General features: G+C 55.5%; 1 protein-coding gene across 7 annotated transcripts in view; it reads right to left on the bottom strand.

The window, feature by feature from the left end:
• Positions 1–21,361, bottom strand: part of LOC141075712 (PC-esterase domain-containing protein 1A-like) — a 173,952-nt gene extending 152,591 nt beyond the window's left edge. For 3 of the 7 annotated variants that reach the window (XM_073562854.1, XM_073562858.1, XM_073562860.1), the window contains exon 1: positions 21,025–21,360. The gene's annotated coding sequence lies outside the window, so the exon portion shown is untranslated. Of the gene's footprint in view, positions 1–21,024 lie in introns of all 7 variants that reach the window. The other 4 variants (XM_073562859.1, XM_073562856.1, XM_073562853.1 and 1 more) reach the window with 4 other exon arrangements.
• Positions 21,362–26,034: the final 4,673 nt, after the last annotated feature.

The following is a 26,034-nucleotide window of genomic DNA, read 5'->3' as shown; positions in this document are numbered from 1 at the left end:
CCTGATACCAAACTACAGCCGGCACCCCCTGATACCAAACTACAGCCGGCACCCCCTGATACCAAACTACAGCCGGCACCCCCTGAGACCAAACTACAGCCTGCACCCCCCGATACCAAACTACAGCCTGCACCTCCTAATACCAAACTACAGCCTGCACCCCCGATACCAAACTACAGCCTGCACCCCCCGATACCAAACTACAGCCTGTACTTCCTGATACCAAACTACAGCCTGCACCCCCGATACCAAACTACAGCCTGCACCCCCTGATACCAAACTACAGCCTGCACCCCCTGATACCAAACTACAGCCTGCACCGCCTGATACCAAACTACAGCCTGCACCCCCTGATACCAAACTACAGCCTGCACCCCCTGATACCAAACTACAGCCTGCACCTCCTGATACCAAACTACAGCCTGCACCCACTGATACCAAACTACAGCCGGCACCCCCTGATACCAAACTACAGCCTGCACTTCCTGATACCAAACTACAGCCGGCACCCCCTGATACCAAACTACAGCCGGCACCCCCTGATACCAAACTACAGCCGGCACCCCCCGATACCAAACTACAGCCTGCACCCCCCGATACCAAACTACAGCCTGCACCTCCTGATACCAAACTACAGCCTGCACCCCCTGATACCAAACTACAGCCTGCACCTCCTGATACCAAACTACAGCCTGCACCACCTGATAACAAACTACAGCCTGCACCTCCTGACACCAAACTACAGCCTGCACCCCCCGATACCAAACTACAGCCTGCACCTCCTGATACCAAACTACAGCCTGCACCACCTGATAACAAACTACAGCCTGCACCCCCTGATACCAAACTACAGCCTGCACCTCCTGATAACAAACTACAGCCTGCACCCCCTGATACCAAACTACAGCCAGCACCTCCTGACACCAAACTACAGCCTGCACCACCTGATAAACTACAGCCGGCACCCCCTGATACCAAACTACAGCCTGCACCACCTGATAACAAACTACAGCCTGCACCCCCTGATACCAAACTACAGCCAGCACCTCCTGACACCAAACTACAGCCTGCACCACCTGATAACAAACTACAGCCTGCACCCCCTGATACCAAACTACAGCCTGCACCTCCTGATACCAAACTACAGCCTGCACCACCTGATAACAAACTACAGCCTGCACCCCCTGATACCAAACTACAGCCAGCACCTCCTGACACCAAACTACAGCCTGCACCTCCTGACACCAAACTACAGCCTGCACCACCTGATAACAAACTACAGCCTGCAGCCCCTGATACCAAACTACAGCCAGCACCTCCTGACACCAAACTACAGCCTGCACCTCCTGATACCAAACTACAGCCTGTACCACCTGATAACAAACTACAGCCTGCACCCCCTGATACCAAACTACAGCCTGCACCTCCTGATACCAAACTACAGCCTGCACCACCTGATAACAAACTACAGCCTGCACCCCCTGATACCAAACTACAGCCTGCACCTCCTGACACCAAACAACAGTCTGCACCTCCTGATACCAAACTACAGCCTGCACCTCCTGACACCAAACTACAGCCTGCACCTCCTGATACCAAACTACAGCCTGCACCACCTGATAACAAACTACAGCCTGCACCTCCTGATACCAAACTACAGCCGGCACCCCGTGATACCAAACTACAGCCGGCACCCCCTGATACCAAACTACAGCCTGCACCTCCTGATACCAAACTACAGCCGGCACCCCCTGATAACAAACTACAGCCTGCACCTCCTGATACCAAACTACAGCCTGCACCTCCTGACACCAAACTACAGCCTGCACCTCCTGATAACAAACTACAGCCTGCACCCCCTGATACCAAACTACAGCCTGCACCTCCTGATACCAAACTACAGCCTGCACCCCCTGATACCAAACTACAGCCTGCACCTCCTGACACCAAACTACAGCCTGCACCTCCTGACACCAAACTACAGCCTGCACCTCCTGATACCAAACTACAGCCTGCACCACCTGATAACAAACTACAGCCTGCACCTCCTGATACCAAACTACAGCCGGCACCCCGTGATACCAAACTACAGCCGGCACCCCCTGATACCAAACTACAGCCTGCACCTCCTGATACCAAACTACAGCCGGCACCCCCTGATAACAAACTACAGCCTGCACCTCCTGATACCAAACTACAGCCTGCACCTCCTGATACCAAACTACAGCCTGCACCACCTGATAACAAACTACAGCCTGCACCCCCTGATACCAAACTACAGCCTGCACCCCCTGATACCAAACTACAGCCGGCACCCCCTGATACCAAACTACAGCCTGCACCTCCTGATACCAAACTACAGCCGGCACCCCCTGATACCAAACTACAGCCTGCACCACCTGATACCAAACAACAGCTGGCACCCCCTGATAACAAACTACAGCCTGCCCCTCCTGATACCAAACTACAGCCTGCACCTCCTGACACCAAACTACAGCCTGCACCTCCTGATACCAAACTACAGCCTGCACCACCTGATAACAAACTACAGCCTGCACCTCCTGATACCAAACTACAGCCGGCACCCCGTGATAACAAACTACAGCCGGCACCCCCTGATACCAAACTACAGCCTGCACCTCCTGATACCAAACTACAGCCGGCACCCCCTGATACCAAACTACAGCCTGCACCACCTGATACCAAACTACAGCCGGCACCCCCTGATAAACTACAGCCGGCACCCCCTGATACCAAACTACAGCCTGCACCTCCTGATACCAAACTACAGCCTGCACCCCCTGATAACAAACTACAGCCTGCACCCCCTGATAACAAACTACAGCCTGCACCTCCTGATACCAAACTACAGCCTGCACCTCCTGACACCAAACTACAGCCTGCACCTCCTGATACCAAACTACAGCCTGCACCACCTGATAACAAACTACAGCCTGCACCCCCTGATACCAAACTACAGCCGGCACCCCCTGATACCAAACTACAGCCTGCACCCCCTGATACCAAACTACAGCCTGCACCCCCTGATACCAAACTACAGCCTGCACCCCCTGATACCAAACTACAGCCTGCACCCCCTGATACCCGGCATCACCTGATACCAAACTACAGCCTGCACCCCCCGATACCCGGCACCCCGATACCAAACTACAGCCTGCACCCCCTGATACCAAACTACAGCCTGCACCCCCAGATACCCGGCACCCCCTGATACCAAACTACAGCCTGCCCCCCCTGATACCCGGCACCCCCTGATACCAAACTACAGCCTGCACCCCCCGATACCCGGCACCCCCTGATACCAAACTACAGCCTGCACCCCGATACCAAACTACAGCATGCACCCCCCGATACCCGGCACCCCCTGATACCAAACTACAGCCTGCACCCCCTGATACCAAACTACAGCCTGCACCCCCTGATATCAAACTACAGCCTGCATCCCCTGACACCAAACTACAGCCTGCATCCCCTGATACCAAACTACAGCCTGCACCCACTGATACCAAATTACAGCCTGCACCCCCTGATACCAAACTACAGCCTGCACCCCCTGATACCAAACTACAGCCTGCACCCCCTGATACCAAACTACTGCCGGCACCCCCTGATACCAAACTACTGCCTGCACCTCGATACCAAACTACAGCCTGCAACCCCTGATACCAAACTACAGCCTGCAACCCCTGATACCAAACTACAGCCGGCACCGCCTGATACCAAACTACAGCCTGCACCTCCTGATACCAAACTACAGCCTGCACCCCCTGATACCAAACTACAGCCGGCACCCCCTGATACCAAACTACAGCCTGCACCACCTGATAACAAACTACAGCCGGCACCCCCTGATACCAAACTACAGCCTGCACCTCCTGATAGCAAACTACAGCCTGCACCCCCTGATACCAAACTACAGCCGGCACCTCCTGATACCAAACTACAGCCTGCACCTCCTGATACCAAATTACAGCCTGCTCCGCCTGATACCAAACTACAGCCTGCACCCCCTGATACCAAACTACAGCCGGCACCTCCTGATACCAAACTACAGCCTGCACCTCCTGATACCAAACTACAGCCTGCACCCCCTGATACCAAACTACAGCCTGCACCCCCTGATACCAAACTACAGCCGGCACCCCCTGATACCAAACTACAGCCGGCACCCCCTGATACCAAACTACAGCCGGCACCCCATGATACCAAACTACAGCCTGCACCACCTGATACCAAACTACAGCCAGCACCTCCTGATACCAAACTACAGCCTGCACCCCCTGATACCAAACTACAGCCGGCACCCCCTGATACCAAACTACAGCCGGCACCCCCTGATACCAAACTACAGCCTGCACCTCCTGATACCAAACTACAGCCTGCACCCCCTGATACCAAACTACAGCCTGCACCCCCTGATAGCAAACTACAGCCAGCACCTCCTGATACCAAACTACAGCCTGCACCCCCTGATACCAAACTACAGCCTGCACCCCCTGATACCAAACTACAGCCGGCACCCCCTGATACCAAACTACAGCCGCCACCCCCTGATACCAAACTACAGCCTGCACCCCCCGATACCAAACTACAGCCGGCACCCCCCGATACCAAACTACAGCCTACACCCCACGATACCAAACTACAGCCGGCACCCCCCGATACCAAACTACAGCCTGCACCCCCCAATACCAAACTACAGCCTGCAACCCCTGATACCAAACTACAGCCTGCACCCCCTGATACCCGGCACCCCCTGATACCAAACTACAGCCTGCACCCCCCGATACCCGGCACCCCCTGATACCAAACTACAGCCTGCACCCCCTGATACCAAACTACAGCCTGCACCCCCTGATACCAAACTACAGCCTGCACCCCCCGATACCCGGCACCCCCTGATACCAAACTACAGCCTGCACCCCCTGATACCCGGCACCCCCTGATACCAAACTACAGCCTGCACCCCCCGATACCCGGCACCCCCTGAAACCAAACTACAGCCTGCACCCCCTGATACCAAACTACAGCATGCACCCCCCGATACCCGGCACCCCCTGATACCAAACTACAGCCTGCACCCCCTGATACCAAACTACAGCCTGCACCCCCTGATATCAAACTACAGCCTGCACCCCCTGACACCAAACTACAGCCTGCACCCCCTGATACCAAACTACAGCCTGCACCCCCTGATACCAAACTACAGCCTGCACCCCCTGATACCAAACTACTGCCGGCACCCCCTGATACCAAACTACTGCCTGCACCTCGATACCAAACTACAGCCTGCAACCCCTGATACCAAACTACAGCCGGCACCGCCTGATACCAAACTATAGCCTGTACCTCCTGATACCAAACTACAGCCGGCACCGCCTGATACCAAACTACAGCCTGCACCCCCTGATACCAAACTACAGCCGGCACCCCCTGATACCAAACTACAGCCGGCACCCCCTGATACCAAACTACAGCCAGCACCCTCTGATACCCGGCACCCCCTGATACCAAACTACAGCCTGCACCCCCTGATACCCGGCACCCCGATACCAAACTACAGCCTGCACCCCCCGATACCCGGCACCCCCTGATACCAATCTACAGCCTGCACCCCCTGATACCAAACTACAGCCTGCACCCCCGATACCAAACTACTGCCGGCACCCCATGATACCAAACTACAGCCTGCACCCCGATACCAAACTACAGCCTGCAACCCCAGATACCAAACTACAGCCTGCACCTCCTGATACCAAACTACAGCCTGCACCTCCTGATACCAAACTACTGCCTGCACCTCCTGATACCAAACTACAGCCTGCACCTCCTGATACCAAACTACAGCCTGCACCTCCTGATACCAAACTACAGCCTGCACCCCCTGATACCAAACTACTGCCTGCACCTCCTGATACCAAATTACAGCCTGAACCTCCTGATACCAAACTACAGCCTGCACCTCCTGATACCAAACTACAGCCTGCACCTCCTGATACCAAACTACAGCCTGCACCCCCTGATACCAAACTACAGCCGGCACCCCCTGATACCAAACTACAGCCTGCACCACCTGATACCAAACTACAGCCGGCACCCCCTGATACCAAACTACAGCCTGCACCTCCTGATACCAAACTACAGCCTGCACCTCCTGATACCAAACTACAGCCTGCACCCCCTGATACCAAACTACAGCCGGCACCTCCTGATACCAAACTACAGCCTGTACCTCCTGATACCAAACTACAGCCTGCTCCGCCTGATACCAAACTACAGCCTGCACCCCCTGATATCAAACTACAGCCGGCACCTCCTGATACCAAACTACAGCCTGCACCTCCTGATACCAAACTACAGCCTGCACCCCCTGATACCAAACTACAGCCTGCACCCCCTGATACCAAACTACAGCCGGCACCCCCTGATACCAAACTACAGCCTGCACCTCCTGATACCTAACTACAGCCTGCACCCCCTGATACCAAACTACAGCCTGCACCCCCTGATACCAAACTACAGCCTGCACCCCCTGATACCAAACTACAGCCTGCACCTCCTGATACCAAACTACAGCAGGCACCCCCTGATACCAAACTACAGCCGGCACCTCCTGATACCAAACTACAGCCGGCAACCCCTGATACCAAACTACAGCCTGCACCTCCTGATACCAAACTACAGCCTGCACTTCCTGATACCAAACTACAGCCTGCACCTCCTGATACCAAACTACAGCCTGCACCCCCTGAAACCAAACTACAGCCTGCACCCCCTGATACCAAACTACAGCCTGCACCTCCTGATACCAAACTACAGCCTGCACCCCCTGATACCAAACTACAACCTGCACTTCCTGATACCAAACTCCAGCCTGCACCTCCTGATACCAAACTACAGCCTGCACCTCCTGATACCAAACTACAGCCTGCACCCCCTGATACCAAACTACAGCCTGCACCCCCTGATACCAAACTACAGCCTGCACCCCCTGATACCAAACTACAGCCTGCACCCCCTGATACCAAACTACAGCCTGCACCTCCTGATACCAAACTACAGCCTGCACCCCCTGATACCAAACTACAGCCTGCACCCCCTGATACCAAACTACAGCCGGCACCCCCTGATACCAAACTACAGCCTGCACCCCCTGATACCAAATTACAGCCGGCACCCCCTGATACCAAACTACAGCCTGCACCTCCTGATACCAAACTACAGCCTGCACCGCCTGATACCAAACTACAGCCTGCACCCCCTGATACCAAACTACAGCCTGCACCCCCTGATACCAAACTACAGCCTGCACCTCCTGATACCAAACTACAGCCTGCACCGCCTGATACCAAACTACAGCCTGCACCCCCTGATACCAAACTACAGCCGGCACCCCCTGATACCAAACTACAGCCTGCACCTCCTGATACCAAACTACAGCCTGCACCGCCTGATACCAAACTACAGCCTGCACCCCCTGATACCAAACTACAGCCTGCACCCCCTGATACCAAACTACAGCCTGCACCTCCTGATACCAAACTACAGCCTGCACCGCCTGATACCAAACTACAGCCTGCACCCACTGATACCAAACTACAGCCGGCACCCCCTGATACCAAACTACAGCCTGCACTTCCTGATACCAAACTACAGCCGGCACCCCCTGATACCAAACTACAGCCTGCACCCCCTGATACCAAACTATAGCCGGCACCTCCAGATACCAAACTACAGCCTGCACCCCCCGATACCAAACTACAGCCTGCACCTCCTGATACCAAACTACAGCCGGCACCTCCTGATACCAAACTACAGCCGGCACCCCCTGATACCAAACTACAGCCGGCACCCCCTGATACCAAACTACAGCCGGCACCCCCTGAGACCAAACTACAGCCTGCACCCCCCGATACCAAACTACAGCCTGCACCTCCTAATACCAAACTACAGCCTGCACCCCCGATACCAAACTACAGCCTGCACCCCCCGATACCAAACTACAGCCTGTACTTCCTGATACCAAACTACAGCCTGCACCCCCGATACCAAACTACAGCCTGCACCCCCTGATACCAAACTACAGCCTGCACCCCCTGATACCAAACTACAGCCTGCACCCCCTGATACCAAACTACAGCCTGCACCCCCTGATACCAAACTACAGCCTGCACCCCCTGATACCAAACTACAGCCGGCACCTCCTGATACCAAACTACAGCCTGCACCCCCTGATACCAAACTACAGCCGGCACCCCCTGATACCAAACTACAGCCTGCACTTCCTGATACCAAACTACAGCCGGCACCCCCTGATACCAAACTACAGCCTGCACCCCCTGATACCAAACTACAGCCGGCACCTCCTGATACCAAACTACAGCCTGCACCCCCTGATACCAAACTACAGCCGGCACCCCCTGATACCAAACTACAGCCTGCACCCCCTGATACCAAACTACAGCCGGCACCCCCTGATACCAAACTACAGCCTGCACCCCATGATACCAAACTACAGCCGGCACCCCCTGATACCAAACTACAGCCAGCACCCTCTGATACCCGGCACCCCCTCATACCAAACTACAGCCTGCACCCCCTGATACCCGGCACCCCGATACCAAACTACAGCCTGCATCCCCCGATACCCGGCACCCCCTGATACCAAACTACAGCCTGCACCCCCTGATACCAAACTACAGCCTGCACCCCCTGATACCAAACTACTGCCAGCACCCCATGATACCAAACTACTGCCTGCACCTCGATACCAAACTACAGCCTGCACCCCGATACCAAACTACAGCCTGCAACCCCTGATACCAAACTACAGCCTGCATCTCCTGATACCAAACTACAGCCTGCACCTCCTGATACCAAACTACTGCCTGCACCTCCTGATACCAAACTACAGCCTGCACCTCCTGATACCAAACTACAGCCTGCACCTCCTGATACCAAACTACAGCCTGCACCCCCTGATACCAAACCACAGCCTGCACCCCCTAATACCAAACTACAGCCGGCACCCCCTGATACCAAACTACAGCCTGCACCACCTGATACCAAACTACAGCCGGCACCCCCTGATACCAAACTACAGCCTGCACCTCCTGATAGCAAACTACAGCCTGCACCCCCTGATACCAAACTACAGCCGGCACCCCCTGATACCAAACTACAGCCTGTACCTCCTGATACCAAACTACAGCCTGCACCCCCTGATACCAAACTACAGCCGGCACCCCCCGATACCAAACTACAGCCGGCACCCCCCGATACCAAACTACAGCCTGCACCCCCCAATACCAAACTACAGCCTGCACCCCCTGATACCAAACTACAGCCTGCATCCTCTGATACCAAACTACAGCCTGCACCCCCTGATACCCGGCATCACCTGATACCAAACTACAGCCTGCACCCCCCGATACCCGGCACCCCCTGATACCAAACTACAGCCTGCACCCCCTGATACCAAACTACAGCCTGCACCCCCCGATACCCGGCACCCCCTGATACCAAACTACAGCCTGCACCCCCTGATACCCGGCACCCCCTGATACCAAACTACAGCCTGCACCCCCCGATACCCGGCACCCCCTGATACCAAACTACAGCCTGCACCCCCTGATACCAAACTACAGCATGCACCCCCCGATACCCGGCACCCCCTGATACCAAACTACAGCCTGCACCCCCTGATACCAAACTACAGCCTGCACCCCCTGATATCAAACTACAGCCTGCATCCCCTGACACCAAACTACAGCCTGCATTCCCTGATACCAAACTACAGCCTGCACCCCCTGATACCAAACTACAGCCTGCACCCCCTGATACCAAACTACTGCCGGCACACCCTGATACCAAACTACTGCCGGCACCCCCTGATACCAAACTACTGCCTGCACCTCGATACCAAACTACAGCCTGCAACCCCTGATACCAGACTACAGCCGGCACCGCCTGATACCAAACTACAGCCTGCACCTCCTGATACCAAACTACAGCCTGGACCCCCTGATACCAAACTACAGCCGGCACCCCCTGATACCAAACTACAGCCTGCACCACCTGATACCAAACTACAGCCTGCACCCCCTGATACCAAACTACAGCCGGCACCTCCTGATACCAAACTACAGCCTGTACCTCCTGATACCAAACTACAGCCTGCTCCGCCTGATACCAAACTACAGCCTGCACCCCCTGATACCAAACTACAGCCGGCACCTCCTGATACCAAACTACAGCCTGCACCTCCTGATACCAAACTACAGCCTGCACCCCCTGATACCAAACTACAGCCTGCACCCCCTGATACCAAACTACAGCCGGCACCCCCTGATACCAAACTACAGCCGGCACCCCATGATACCAAACTACAGCCTGCACCACCTGATACCAAACTACAGCCAGCACCTCCTGATACCAAACTACAGCCTGCACCCCCTGATACCAAACTACAGCCTGCACCCCCTGATACCAAACTACAGCCTGCACCCCCTGATACCAAACTACAGCCGGCACCCCCTGATACCAAACTACAGCCTGCACCTCCTGATACCAAACTACAGCCTGCACCCCCTGATACCAAACTACAGCCGGCACCCCCTGATACCAAACTACAGCCTGCACCCCCTGATACCAAACTACAGCCAGCACCTCCTGATACCAAACTACAGCCTGCACCCCCTGATACCAAACTACAGCCTGCACCCCCTGATACCAAACTACAGCCGGCACCCCCCGATACCAAACTACAGCCTGCACCCCCCGATACCAAACTACAGCCTACACCCCCCGATACCAAACTACAGCCTACACCCCCCGATACCAAACTACAGCCGGCACCCCCCGATACCAAACTACAGCCTGCACCCCCCAACACCAAACTACAGCCTGCACCCCCTGATACCAAACTACAGCCTGCACCCCCTGATACCAAACTACAGCCTGCACCCCCTGATACCCGGCACCCCCTGATACCAAACTACAGCCTGCACCCCCCGATACCCGGCACCCCCTGATACCAAACTACAGCCTGCACCCCCTGATACCAAACTACAGCCTGCACCCCCTGATACCCGGCACCCCCTGATACCAAACTACAGCCTGCACCCCCCGATACCCGGCACCCCCTGATACCAAACTACAGCCTGCACCCCCTGATACCAAACTACAGCATGCACCCCCCGATACCCGGCACCCCCTGATACCAAACTACAGCCTGCACCCCCTGATACCAAACTACAGCCTGCACCCCCTGATATCAAACTACAGCCTGCACCCCCTGACACCAAACTACAGCCTGCACCCCCTGATACCAAACTACAGCCTGCACCCCCTGATACCAAACTACAGCCTGCACCCCCTGATACCAAACTACAGCCTGCACCCCCTGATACCAAACTACAGCCTGCACCCCCTGATAACAAACTACAGCCTGCACCCCCTGATACCAAACTACAGCCTGCACCCCCTGATACCAAACTACTGCCGGCACCCCCTGATACCAAACTACTGCCTGCACCTCGATACCAAACTACAGCCTGCAACCCCTGATACCAAACTACAGCCGGCACCGCCTGATACCAAACTACAGCCTGCACCTCCTGATACCAAACTACAGCCGGCACCGCCTGATACCAAACTACAGCCTGCACCCCCTGATACCAAACTACAGCCGGCACCCCCTGATACCAAACTACAGCATGCACCCCCTGATACCAAACTACAGCCTGCACCCCCTGATACCCGGCACCCCGATACCAAACTACAGCCTGCACCCCCCATATACCCGGCACCCCCTGATACCAATCTACAGCCTGCACCCCCTGATACCAAACTACAGCCTGCACCCCCTGATACCAAACTACTGCCGGCACCCCATGATACCAAACTACTGCCTGCACCTCGATACCAAACTACAGCCTGCACCCCGATACCAAACTACAGCCTGCAACCCCTGATACCAAACTACAGCCTGCACCTCCTGATACCAAACTACAGCCTGCACCCCGATACCAAACTACAGCCTGCAACCCCTGATACCAAACTACAGCCTGCACCTCCTGATACCAAACTACAGCCTGCACCTCCTGATACCAAACTACTGCCTGCACCTCCTGATACCAAACTACAGCCTGCACCTCCTGATACCAAACTACAGCCTGCACCTCCTGATACCAAACTACAGCCTGCACCCCCTGATACCAAACTACAGCCTGCACCCCCTGATACCAAACTACAGCCTGCACCCCCTGATACAAAACTACAGCCGGCACCCCCTGATACCAAACTACAGCCTGCACCTCCTGATACCAAACTACAGCCTGCACCCCCTGATACCAAACTACAGCCTGCACCCCCTGATACCAAACTACAGCCTGCACCCCCTGATACCAAACTACAGCCTGCACCTCCTGATACCAAACTACAGCCTGCACTTCCTGATACCAAACTCCAGCCTGCACCTCCTGATACCAAACTACAGCCTGCACATCCTGATACCAAACTACAGCCTGCACCCCCTGATACCAAACTACAGCCTGCACCCCCTGATACCAAACTACAGCCTGCACCCCCTGATACCAAACTACAGCCTGCACCCCCTGATACTAAACTACAGCCTGCACCTCCTGATACCAAACTACAGCCTGCACCCCCTGATACCAAACTACAGCCTGCACCTCCTGATACCAAACTACAACCGGCACCCCCTGATACCAAACTACAGCCTGCACCTCCTGATACCAAACTACAGCCTGCACCACCTGATACCAAACTACAGCCTGCACCCCCTGATACCAAACTACAGCCTGCACCCCCTGATACCAAACTACAGCCTGCACCTCCTGATACCAAACTACAGCCTGCACCGCCTGATACCAAACTACAGCCTGCACCCCCTGATACCAAACTACAGCCGGCACCCCCTGATACCAAACTACAGCCTGCACTTCCTGATACCAAACTACAGCCTGCACCTCCTGATACCAAACTACAGCCGGCACCCCCTGATACCAAACTACAGCCGGCACCCCCTGATACCAAACTACAGCCGGCACCCCCTGATACCAAACTACAGCCTGCACCTCCTGATACCAAACTACAGCCTGCACCGCCTGATACCAAACTACAGCCTGCACCCCCTGATACCAAACTACAGCCTGCACCTCCTGATACCAAACTACAGCCTGCACCCACTGATACCAAACTACAGCCTGCACCCACTGATACCAAACTACAGCCAGCACCTCCTGATACCAAACTACAGCCTGCACCCCCTGATACCAAACTACAGCCGGCACCCCCTGATACCAAACTACAGCCTGCACCCCATGATACCAAACTACAGCCGGCACCCCCTGATACCAAACTACAGCCAGCACCCTCTGATACCCGGCACCCACTGATACCAAACTACAGCCTGCACCACCTGATACCCGGCACCCCGATACCAAACTACAGCCTGCATCCCCCGATACCCGGCACCCCCTGATACCAAACTACAGCCTGCACCCCCTGATACCAAACTACAGCCTGCACCCCCTGATACCAAACTACTGCCGGCACCCCATGATACCAAACTACTGCCTGCACCTCGATACCAAACTACAGCCTGCACCCCGATACCAAACTACAGCCTGCAACCCCTGATACCAAACTACAGCCTGCACCTCCTGATACCAAACTACAGCCTGCACCTCCTGATACCAAACTACTGCCTGCACCTCCTGATACCAAACTACAGCCTGCACCTCCTGATACCAAACTACAGCCTGCACCTCCTGATACCAAACTACAGCCTGCACCCCCTGATACCAAACTACAGCCTGCACCCCCTGATACCAAACTACAGCCGGCACCCCCTGATACCAAACTACAGCCTGCACCACCTGATACCAAACTACAGCCGGCACCCCCTGATACCAAACTACAGCCTGCACCTCCTGATAGCAAACTACAGCCTGCACCCCCTGATACCAAACTACAGCCGGCACCCCCTGATACCAAACTACAGCCTGCACCTCCTGATACCAAACTACAGCCTGCACCCCCTGATACCAAACTACAGCCGGCACCCACTGATACCAAACTACAGCCTGCACCCCCGATACCAAACTACAGCCTGCACCCCCCGATACCAAACTACAGCCTGCACCCCCCAATACCAAACTACAGCCTGCACCCCCTGATACCAAACTACAGCCTGCACCCTCTGATACCAAACTACAGCCTGCACCCCCTGATACCCGGCATCACCTGATACCAAACTACAGCCTGCACCCCCCGATACCCGGCACCCCGATACCAAACTACAGCCTGCACCCCCTGATACCAAACTACAGCCTGCACCCCCCGATACCCGGCACCCCCTGATACCAAACTACAGCCTGCCCCCCCTGATACCCGGCACCCCCTGATACCAAACTACAGCCTGCACCCCCCGATACCCGGCACCCCCTGATACCAAACTACAGCCTGCACCCCCTGATACCAAACTACAGCATGCACCCCCCGATACCCGGCACCCCCTGATACCAAACTACAGCCTGCACCCCCTGATACCAAACTACAGCCTGCACCCCCTGATATCAAACTACAGCCTGCATCCCCTGACACCAAACTACAGCCTGCATCCCCTGATACCAAACTACAGCCTGCACCCACTGATACCAAACTACAGCCTGCACCCCCTGATACCAAACTACAGCCTGCACCTCCTGACACCAAACTACAGCCTGCACCTCCTGATACCAAACTACAGCCGGCACCCCCTGATACCAAACTACAGCCTGCACCTCCTGATACCAAACTACAGCCTGCACCTCCTGATACCAAACTACAGCCGGCACCCCCTGATACCAAACTACAGCCTGCACCTCCTGATACCAAACTACAGCCTGCACCTCCTGATACCAAACTACAGCCTGCACCCCCTGATACCAAACTACAGCCTGCACCACCTGATACCAAACTACAGCCTGCACCCCCTGATACCAAACTACAGCCTGCACCTCCTGACACCAAACTACAGCCTGCACCTCCTGATACCAAACTACAGCCTGCACCACCTGATACCAAACTACAGCCTGCACCCCCTGATACCAAACTACAGCCTGCACCTCCTGATACCAAACTACAGCCTGCACCTCCTGATACCAAACTACAGCCTGCACCCCCTGATACCAAACTACAGCCTGCACCTCCTGACACCAAACTACAGCCTGCACCTCCTGATACCAAACTACAGCCGGCACCCCCTGATACCAAACTACAGCCTGCACCTCCTGATACCAAACTACAGCCTGCACCTCCTGATACCAAACTACAGCCTGCACCCCCTGATACCAAACTACAGCCTGCACCCCCTGATACCAAACTACAGCCTGCACCTCCTGATACCAAACTACAGCCTGCACCCCCTGATACCAAACTACAGCCTGCACCCCCTGATACCAAACTACAGCCTGCACCTCCTGATACCAAACTACAGCCTGCACCCCCTGATACCAAACTACAGCCGGCACCCCCTGATACCAAACTACAGCCTGCACCTCCTGATACCAAACTACAGCCTGCACCTCCTGATACCAAACTACAGCCTGCACCCCCTGATACCAAACTACAGCCTGCACCTCCTGATACCAAACTACAGCCTGCACCCCCTGATACCAAACTACAGCCTGCACCCCCTGATACCAAACTACAGCCTGCACCTCCTGATACCAAACTACAGCCTGCACCCCCTGATACCAAACTACAGCCGGCACCCCCTGATACCAAACTACAGCCTGCACCTCCTGATACCAAACTACAGCCTGCACCTCCTGATACCAAACTACAGCCTGCACCTCCTGATACCAAACTACAGCCTGCACCTCCTGATACCAAACTACAGCCTGCACCTCCTGATACCAAACTACAGCCGGCACCCCCTGATACCAAACTACAGCCTGCACCTCCTGATACCAAACTACAGCCTGCACCTCCTGATACCAAACTACAGCCTGCACCTCCTGATACCAAACTACAGCCGGCACCCCCTGATACCAAACTACAGCCTGCACCTCCTGATACCAAACTACAGCCTGCACCTCCTGATACCAAACTACAGCCTGCACCTCCTGATACCAAACTACAGCCTGCACCTCCTGATACCAAACTACAGCCGGCACCCCCTGATACCAAACTACAGCCTGCACCTCCTGATACCAAACTACAGCCTGCACCCCCTGATACCAAACTACAGCCTGCACCTCCTGATACCAAACTACAGCCTGCACCTCCTGATACCAAACTACAGCCGGCACCCCCTGATACCAAACTACAGCCTGCACCCCCTGATACCAAACTACAGCCTGCACCTCCTGATACCAAACTACAGCCTGCACCTCCTGATACCAAACTACAGCCTGCACCCCCTGATACCAAACTACAGCCTGCACCTCCTGATACCAAACTACAGCCTGCACCCCCTGATACCAAACTACAGCCTGCACCCCCTGATACCAAACTACAGCCTGCACCTCCTGATACCAAACTACAGCCTGCACCCCCTGATACCAAACTACAGCCTGCACCCCCTGATACCAAACTACAGCCTGCACCTCCTGATACCAAACTACAGCCTGCACCCCCTGATACCAAACTACAGCCGGCACCCCCTGATACCAAACTACAGCCTGCACCTCCTGATACCAAACTACAGCCTGCACCCCCTGATACCAAACTACAGCCTGCACCCCCTGATACCAAACTACAGCCTGCACCCCCTGATACCAAACTACAGCCTGCACCTCCTGATACCAAACTACAGCCTGCACTTCCTGATACCAAACTCCAGCCTGCACCTCCTGATACCAAACTACAGCCTGCACATCCTGATACCAAACTACAGCCTGCACCCCCTGATACCAAACTACAGCCTGCACCCCCTGATACCAAACTACAGCCTGCACCCCCTGATACCAAACTACAGCCTGCACCCCCTGATACTAAACTACAGCCTGCACCTCCTGATACCAAACTACAGCCTGCACCCCCTGATACCAAACTACAGCCTGCACCTCCTGATACCAAACTACAACCGGCACCCCCTGATACCAAACTACAGCCTGCACCTCCTGATACCAAACTACAGCCTGCACCACCTGATACCAAACTACAGCCTGCACCCCCTGATACCAAACTACAGCCTGCACCCCCTGATACCAAACTACAGCCTGCACCTCCTGATACCAAACTACAGCCTGCACCGCCTGATACCAAACTACAGCCTGCACCCCCTGATACCAAACTACAGCCGGCACCCCCTGATACCAAACTACAGCCTGCACTTCCTGATACCAAACTACAGCCTGCACCTCCTGATACCAAACTACAGCCGGCACCCCCTGATACCAAACTACAGCCGGCACCCCCTGATACCAAACTACAGCCGGCACCCCCTGATACCAAACTACAGCCTGCACCTCCTGATACCAAACTACAGCCTGCACCGCCTGATACCAAACTACAGCCTGCACCCCCTGATACCAAACTACAGCCTGCACCCCCTGATACCAAACTACAGCCTGCACCTCCTGATACCAAACTACAGCCTGCACCCACTGATACCAAACTACAGCCTGCACCCACTGATACCAAACTACAGCCAGCACCTCCTGATACCAAACTACAGCCTGCACCCCCTGATACCAAACTACAGCCGGCACCCCCTGATACCAAACTACAGCCTGCACCCCATGATACCAAACTACAGCCGGCACCCCCTGATACCAAACTACAGCCAGCACCCTCTGATACCCGGCACCCACTGATACCAAACTACAGCCTGCACCACCTGATACCCGGCACCCCGATACCAAACTACAGCCTGCATCCCCCGATACCCGGCACCCCCTGATACCAAACTACAGCCTGCACCCCCTGATACCAAACTACAGCCTGCACCCCCTGATACCAAACTACTGCCGGCACCCCATGATACCAAACTACTGCCTGCACCTCGATACCAAACTACAGCCTGCACCCCGATACCAAACTACAGCCTGCAACCCCTGATACCAAACTACAGCCTGCACCTCCTGATACCAAACTACAGCCTGCACCTCCTGATACCAAACTACTGCCTGCACCTCCTGATACCAAACTACAGCCTGCACCTCCTGATACCAAACTACAGCCTGCACCTCCTGATACCAAACTACAGCCTGCACCCCCTGATACCAAACTACAGCCTGCACCCCCTGATACCAAACTACAGCCGGCACCCCCTGATACCAAACTACAGCCTGCACCACCTGATACCAAACTACAGCCGGCACCCCCTGATACCAAACTACAGCCTGCACCTCCTGATAGCAAACTACAGCCTGCACCCCCTGATACCAAACTACAGCCGGCACCCCCTGATACCAAACTACAGCCTGCACCTCCTGATACCAAACTACAGCCTGCACCCCCTGATACCAAACTACAGCCGGCACCCACTGATACCAAACTACAGCCTGCACCCCCGATACCAAACTACAGCCTGCACCCCCCGATACCAAACTACAGCCTGCACCCCCCAATACCAAACTACAGCCTGCACCCCCTGATACCAAACTACAGCCTGCACCCTCTGATACCAAACTACAGCCTGCACCCCCTGATACCCGGCATCACCTGATACCAAACTACAGCCTGCACCCCCCGATACCCGGCACCCCGATACCAAACTACAGCCTGCACCCCCTGATACCAAACTACAGCCTGCACCCCCCGATACCCGGCACCCCCTGATACCAAACTACAGCCTGCCCCCCCTGATACCCGGCACCCCCTGATACCAAACTACAGCCTGCACCCCCCGATACCCGGCACCCCCTGATACCAAACTACAGCCTGCACCCCCTGATACCAAACTACAGCATGCACCCCCCGATACCCGGCACCCCCTGATACCAAACTACAGCCTGCACCCCCTGATACCAAACTACAGCCTGCACCCCCTGATATCAAACTACAGCCTGCATCCCCTGACACCAAACTACAGCCTGCATCCCCTGATACCAAACTACAGCCTGCACCCACTGATACCAAACTACAGCCTGCACCCCCTGATACCAAACTACAGCCTGCACCTCCTGACACCAAACTACAGCCTGCACCTCCTGATACCAAACTACAGCCGGCACCCCCTGATACCAAACTACAGCCTGCACCTCCTGATACCAAACTACAGCCTGCACCTCCTGATACCAAACTACAGCCTGCACCTCCTGATACCAAACTACAGCCTGCACCTCCTGATACCAAACTACAGCCTGCACCCCCTGATACCAAACTACAGCCTGCACCACCTGATACCAAACTACAGCCTGCACCCCCTGATACCAAACTACAGCCTGCACCTCCTGACACCAAACTACAGCCTGCACCTCCTGATACCAAACTACAGCCTGCACCACCTGATACCAAACTACAGCCTGCACCCCCTGATACCAAACTACAGCCTGCACCTCCTGATACCAAACTACAGCCTGCACCTCCTGATACCAAACTACAGCCTGCACCCCCTGATACCAAACTACAGCCTGCACCTCCTGACACCAAACTACAGCCTGCACCTCCTGATACCAAACTACAGCCGGCACCCCCTGATACCAAACTACAGCCTGCACCTCCTGATACCAAACTACAGCCTGCACCTCCTGATACCAAACTACAGCCTGCACCCCCTGATACCAAACTACAGCCTGCACCTCCTGATACCAAACTACAGCCTGCACCCCCTGATACCAAACTACAGCCTGCACCCCCTGATACCAAACTACAGCCTGCACCTCCTGATACCAAACTACAGCCTGCACCCCCTGATACCAAACTACAGCCGGCACCCCCTGATACCAAACTACAGCCTGCACCTCCTGATACCAAACTACAGCCTGCACCTCCTGATACCAAACTACAGCCTGCACCCCCTGATACCAAACTACAGCCTGCACCTCCTGATACCAAACTACAGCCTGCACCCCCTGATACCAAACTACAGCCTGCACCCCCTGATACCAAACTACAGCCTGCACCTCCTGATACCAAACTACAGCCTGCACCCCCTGATACCAAACTACAGCCGGCACCCCCTGATACCAAACTACAGCCTGCACCTCCTGATACCAAACTACAGCCTGCACCTCCTGATACCAAACTACAGCCTGCACCTCCTGATACCAAACTACAGCCTGCACCTCCTGATACCAAACTACAGCCGGCACCCCCTGATACCAAACTACAGCCTGCACCTCCTGATACCAAACTACAGCCTGCACCTCCTGATACCAAACTACAGCCTGCACCTCCTGATACCAAACTACAGCCGGCACCCCCTGATACCAAACTACAGCCTGCACCTCCTGATACCAAACTACAGCCTGCACCTCCTGATACCAAACTACAGCCAGCACCTCCTGATACCAAACTACAGCCGGCACCCCCTGATACCAAACTACAGCCTGCACCTCCTGATACCAAACTACAGCCTGCACCTCCTGATACCAAACTACAGCCAGCACCTCCTGATACCAAACTACAGCCGGCACCCCCTGATACCAAACTACAGCCTGCACCTCCTGATACCAAACTACAGCCTGCACCTCCTGATACCAAACTACAGCCTGCACCTCCTGATACCAAACTACAGCCTGCACCTCCTGATACCAAACTACAGCCGGCACCCCCTGATACCAAACTACAGCCTGCACCTCCTGATACCAAACTACAGCCTGCACCTCCTGACACCAAACTACAGCCTGCACCTCCTGATACCAAACTACAGCCGGCACCCCCTGATACCAAACTACAGCCTGCACCTCCTGATACCAAACTACAGCCTGCACCCCCTGATACCAAACTACAGCCGGCCCTATATAACGCTTCCCGGGGTCCGCCCTGAGGTGAGTGTAATGGCGGCAGCGTCCTGTAGCACATGGGCCCCATGACACTTACAGGGGTCTCGGGCGGAGCGAGGAGACACAAGGACTCAGCTCATCCCTGCGAGAGGAAGAAGTGAAAGTGAAACTGGCGGCGGAGGGGCAGTGACCTGTGTGCAGCAATGGCGGCGGCTCAGCCCGGGGCGCACAGGTCTCCACAGAGTCACGAAACTTCTAGAAATCACTATGGCTGTAAATAGCGTCAGAGAATGGAGGGAAAGACGAGGCCGCGACCAACACACTGTACAGAATGATCAGCAGTGAGGAGCGTGACCAATGTCCGAGCACCTTGCACTTCTGTATTTTCCTCAGTAGTGGTCGGGCTCAGCCTCCTCACCTCGGCCGTGTCTCTGAGCACCTTGCACTTCTGTATTTTCCTCAGTGGTGGTCGGGCTCAGCCTCCTCACCTCTGCCGTGTCTCTGAGCACCATGTACTTCTGTATTTTCCTCAGTGGTGGTCGGGCTCAGCCTCCTCACCTCTGCCGTGTCTCTGAGCACCTTGCACTTCTGTATTTTCCTCAGTGGTGGTCGGGCTCAGCCTCCTCACCTCTGCCGTGTCTCTGAGCACCTTGCACTTCTGTATTTTCCTCAGTGGTGGTCGGGCTCAGCCTCCTCACCTCTGCCGTGTCTCTGAGCACCTTGCACTTCTGTATTTTCCTCAGTGGTGGTCGGGCTCAGCCTCCTCACCTCTTCCGTGTCTCTGAGCACCTTGTACTTCTGTATTTTCCTCAGTGGTAGTCGGGCTCAGCCTCCTCACCTCGGCCGTGTCTCTAAGCACCTTGCACTTCTGTATTTTTCTCAGTGGTGGTCGGGCTCAGCCTCCTCACCTCGGCCGTGTCTCTGAGCACCTTGTACTTCTGTATTTTCCTCAGTGGTGGTCGGGCTCAGCCTCCTCACCTCGGCGGTGTCTCTGAGCACCTTGTACTTCTGTATTTTCCTCAGTGGTGGTCGGGCTCAGCCTCCTCACCTCTGCCGTGTCTCTGAGCACCTTGTACTTCTGTATTTTCCTCAGTAGTGGTCGGGCTCAGCCTCCTCACCTCGGCCGTGTCTCTGAGCACCTTGTACTTCTGTATTTTCCTCAGTGGTGGTCGGGCTCAGCCTCCTCACCTCGGCCGTGTCTCTGAGCACCTTGCACTTCTGTATTTTCCTCAGTAGTGGTCGGGCTCAGCCTCCTCACCTCGGCCGTGTCTCTGAGCACCTTGCACTTCTGTATTTTCCTCAGTGGTGGTCGGGCTCAGCCTCCTCACCTCGGCCGTGTCTCTGAGCACCTTGCACTTCTGTATTTTCCTCAGTAGTGGTCGGGCTCAGCCTCCTCACCTCGGCCGTGTCTCTGAGCACCTTGCACTTCTGTATTTTCCTCAGTGGTGGTCGGGCTCAGCCTCCTCACCTCTGCCGTGTCTCTGAGCACCTTGCACTTCTGTATTTTACTCAGTAGTGGTCGGGCTCAATCACCTCACCTCGGCCGTGTCTCTGAGCACCTTGCACTTCTGTGTCTTGCTCAGTGGTGGTCGGGCTCAGCCTCCTCACCTCAGCCGTGTCTCTGAGCACCTTGCACTTCTGTATTTTCCTCAGTGGTGGTCGGGCTCAGCCTCCTCACCTCGGCCGTGTCTCTGAGCACCTTGCACTTCTGTATTTTCCTCAGTGGTGGTCGGGCTGAGCCTCCTCACCTCGGCCTTGTCTCTGAGCACTTTGCACTTCTGTATTTTCCTCAGTGGTGGTCGGGCTCAGCCTCCTCACCTCAGCCATGTTTCTGAGCACCTTGCACTTCTGTATTTTCCTCAGTGGTGGTCGGGCTGAGCCTCCTCACCTCGGCCGTGTGTCTGAGCACCTTGCACTTCTGTATTTTCCTCAGTAGTGGTCGGGGTCAGCCTCCTCACCTCTGCCGTGTCTCTGAGCACCTTGCACTTCTGTATTTTCCTCAGTGGTGGTCGGGCTCAGCCTCCTCACCTCTGCCGTGTCTCTGAGCACCTTGCACTTCTGTATTTTCCTCAGTAGTGGTCGGGCTCAGCCTCCTCACCTCGGCCGTGTCTCTGAGCACCTTGCACTTCTGTATTTTCCTCAGTAGTGGTCGGGCTCAGCCTCCTCACCTCAGCCGTGTCTCTGAGCACCTTGCACTTCTGTATTTTCCTCAGTGGTGGTCGGGCTCAGCCTCCTCACCTCTGCTGTGTCTCTGAGCACCTTGCACTTCTGTATTTTCCTCAGTGGTGGTCGGGCTGAGCCTCCTCACCTCTGCCGTGTCTCTGAGCACCTTGCACTTCTGTGTCTTGCTCAGTGGTGGTCTGGCTCAGCCTCCTCACCTCGGCCGTGTCTCTGAACACCTTGCACTTCTGTATTTTCCTCAGTGGTGGTCGGGCTCAGCCTCCTCACCTCTTCCGTGTCTCTGAGCACCTTGTACTTCTGTATTTTCCTCAATGGTGGTCGGGCTCAGCCTCCTCACCTCGGCCGTGTCTGAGCACCTTGTACTTCTGTATTTTCCTCAGTGGTGGTCGGGCTCAGCCTCCTCACCTCTTCCGTGTCTCTGAGCACTTTGCACTTCTGTATTTTCCTCAGTGGTGGTCGGGCTCAGCCTCCTCACCTCGGCCGTGTCTCTGAGCACCTCGTACTTCTGTATTTTCCTCAGTAGTGGTCGGGGTCAGCCTCCTCACCTCTGCCGTGTCTCTGAGCACCTTGCACTTCTGTATTTTCCTCAGTGGTGGTCGGGCTCAGCCTCCTCACCTCTGCCGTGTCTCTGAGCACCTTGCACTTCTGTATTTTCCTCAGTGGTGGTCGGGCTCAGCCTCCTCACCTCGGCCGTGTCTCTGAGCACCTTGCACTTCTGTATTTTCCTCAGTACTGGTCGGGCTCAGCCTCCTCACCTCAGCCGTGTCTCTGAGCACCTTGCACTTCTGTATTTTCCTCAGTGGTGGTCGGGCTCAGCCTCCTCACCTCGGCCGTGTCTCTGAGCACCTTGCACTTCTGTATCTTCCTCAGTGGTGGTCGGGCTGAGCCTCCTCACCTCTGCCGTGTCTCTGAGCACCTTGCACTTCTGTATTTTCCTCAGTGGTGGTCGGGCTCAGCCTCCTCACCTCGGCCGTGTCTCTGAACAACTTGCACTTCTGTATTTTCCTCAGTGGTGGTCGGGCTCAGACTCCTCACCTCGGCCGTGTCTCTGAACAACTTGCACTTCTGTATTTTCCTCAGTGGTGGTCGGGCTTAGCCTCCTCACCTCGGCCGTGTCTCTGAGCACCTTGCACTTCTGTATTTTCCTCAGTGGTGGTCGGGCTCAGCCTCCTCACCTCGGCCGTGTCTCTGAACAACTTGCACTTCTGTATTTTCCTCAGTGGTGGTCGAGCTCAGCCTCCTCACCTCGGCCGTGTCTCAGCACCTTGCACTTCTGTATTTTCCTCAGTGGTGGTCGGGCTCAGCCTCCTCACCTCGGCCGTGTCTCTGAGCACCTTGCACTTCTGTATTTTCCTCAGTGGTGGTCGGGCTCAGCCTCCTCACCTCAGCCGTGTCTCTGAGCACCTTGCACTTCTGTATTTTCCTCAGTGGTGTTCGGGCTGAGCCTCCTCACCTCGACCGTGTCTCTGAGCACCTTGCACTTCTGTATTTTCCTCAGTAGTGGTCGGGCTCAGCCTCCTCACCTCGGCCGTGTCTCTGAGCACCTTGCACTTCTGTATTTTCCTCAGTGGTGGTCGGGCTCAGCCTCCTCACCTCGGCCGTGTCTCTGAGCACCTTGCACTTCTGTATTTTCCTCAGTAGTGGTCGGGCTCAGCCTCCTCACCTCGGCCGTGTCTCTGAGCACCTTGCACTTCTGTATTTTCCTCAGTGGTGGTCGGGCTCAGCCTCCTCACCTCGGCCGTGTCTTTGAGCACCTTGCACTTCTGTATTTTCCTCAGTGGTGGTCGGGCTCAGCCTCCTCACCTCGGCCGTGTCTCTGAGCACCTTGCACTTCTGTATTTTCCTCAGTAGTGGTCGGGCTCAGCCTCCTCACCTCTGCCGTGTCTCTGAGCACCTTGCACTTCTGTATTTTCCTCAGTGGTGGTCGGGCTCAGCCTCCTCACCTCTGCCGTGTCTCTGAGCACCTTGCACTTCTGTATTTTACTCAGTAGTGGTCGGGCTCAGCCACCTCACCTCGGCCGTGTCTCTGAGCACCTTGCACTTCTGTGTCTTGCTCAGTGGTGGTCGGGCTCAGCCTCCTCACCTCAGCCGTGTCTCTGAGCACCTTGCACTTCTGTATTTTCCTCAGTGGTGGTCGGGCTCAGCCTCCTCACCTCGGCCGTGTCTCTGAGCACCTTGCACTTCTGTATTTTCCTCAGTGGTGGTCGGGCTGAGCCTCCTCACCTCTGCCGTGTCTCTGAGCACCTTGCACTTCTGTATTTTCCTCAGTGGTTGTCGGGCTCAGCCTCCTCACCTCGGCCTTGTCTCTGAGCACTTTGCACTTCTGTATTTTCCTCAGTGGTGGTCGGGCTCAGCCTCTTCACCTCAGCCATGTTTCTGAGCACCTTGCACTTCTGTATTTTCCTCAGTGGTGGTCGGGCTCAGCCTCCTCACCTCGGCCGTGTCTCTGAGCACCTTGCACTTCTGTATTTTCCTCAGTGGTGGTCGGGCTCAGCCTCCTCACCTCTGCCATGTCTCTGAGCACCTTGCACTTCTGTGTCTTGCTCAGTGGTGGTCTGGCTCGGCCTCCTCACCTCGGCTGTGTCTCTGAGCACCTTGCACTTCTGTGTCTTGCTCAGTGGTGGTCTGGCTCAGCCTCCTCACCTCGGCCGTGTCTCTGAACACCTTGCACTTCTGTATTTTCCTCAGTGGTGGTCGGGCTCAGCCTCCTCAGCTCTTCCGTGTCTCTGAGCACCTTGTACTTCTGTATTTTTCTCATTGGTGGTCGGGCTCAGCCTCCTCACCTCGGCCGTGTCTCTGAGCTCCTTGCACTTCTGTATTTTCCTCAGTGGTGGTCGGGCTGAGCCTCCTCACCTCGGCCGTGTCTCTGAGCACCTTGCACTTCTGCATTTTCCTCAGTGGTGGTCGGGCTCAGCCTCCTCACCTC

Source organism: Dendrobates tinctorius, unplaced genomic scaffold (genome assembly GCF_039654945.1).
Source record: "Dendrobates tinctorius isolate UK_male_01 unplaced genomic scaffold, ASM3965494v1 ptg000367l, whole genome shotgun sequence".
In the NCBI taxonomy this organism is placed as follows: domain Eukaryota; kingdom Metazoa; phylum Chordata; class Amphibia; order Anura; family Dendrobatidae; genus Dendrobates; species Dendrobates tinctorius.
This window is presented reverse-complemented; position numbering and strand designations above follow the sequence as displayed.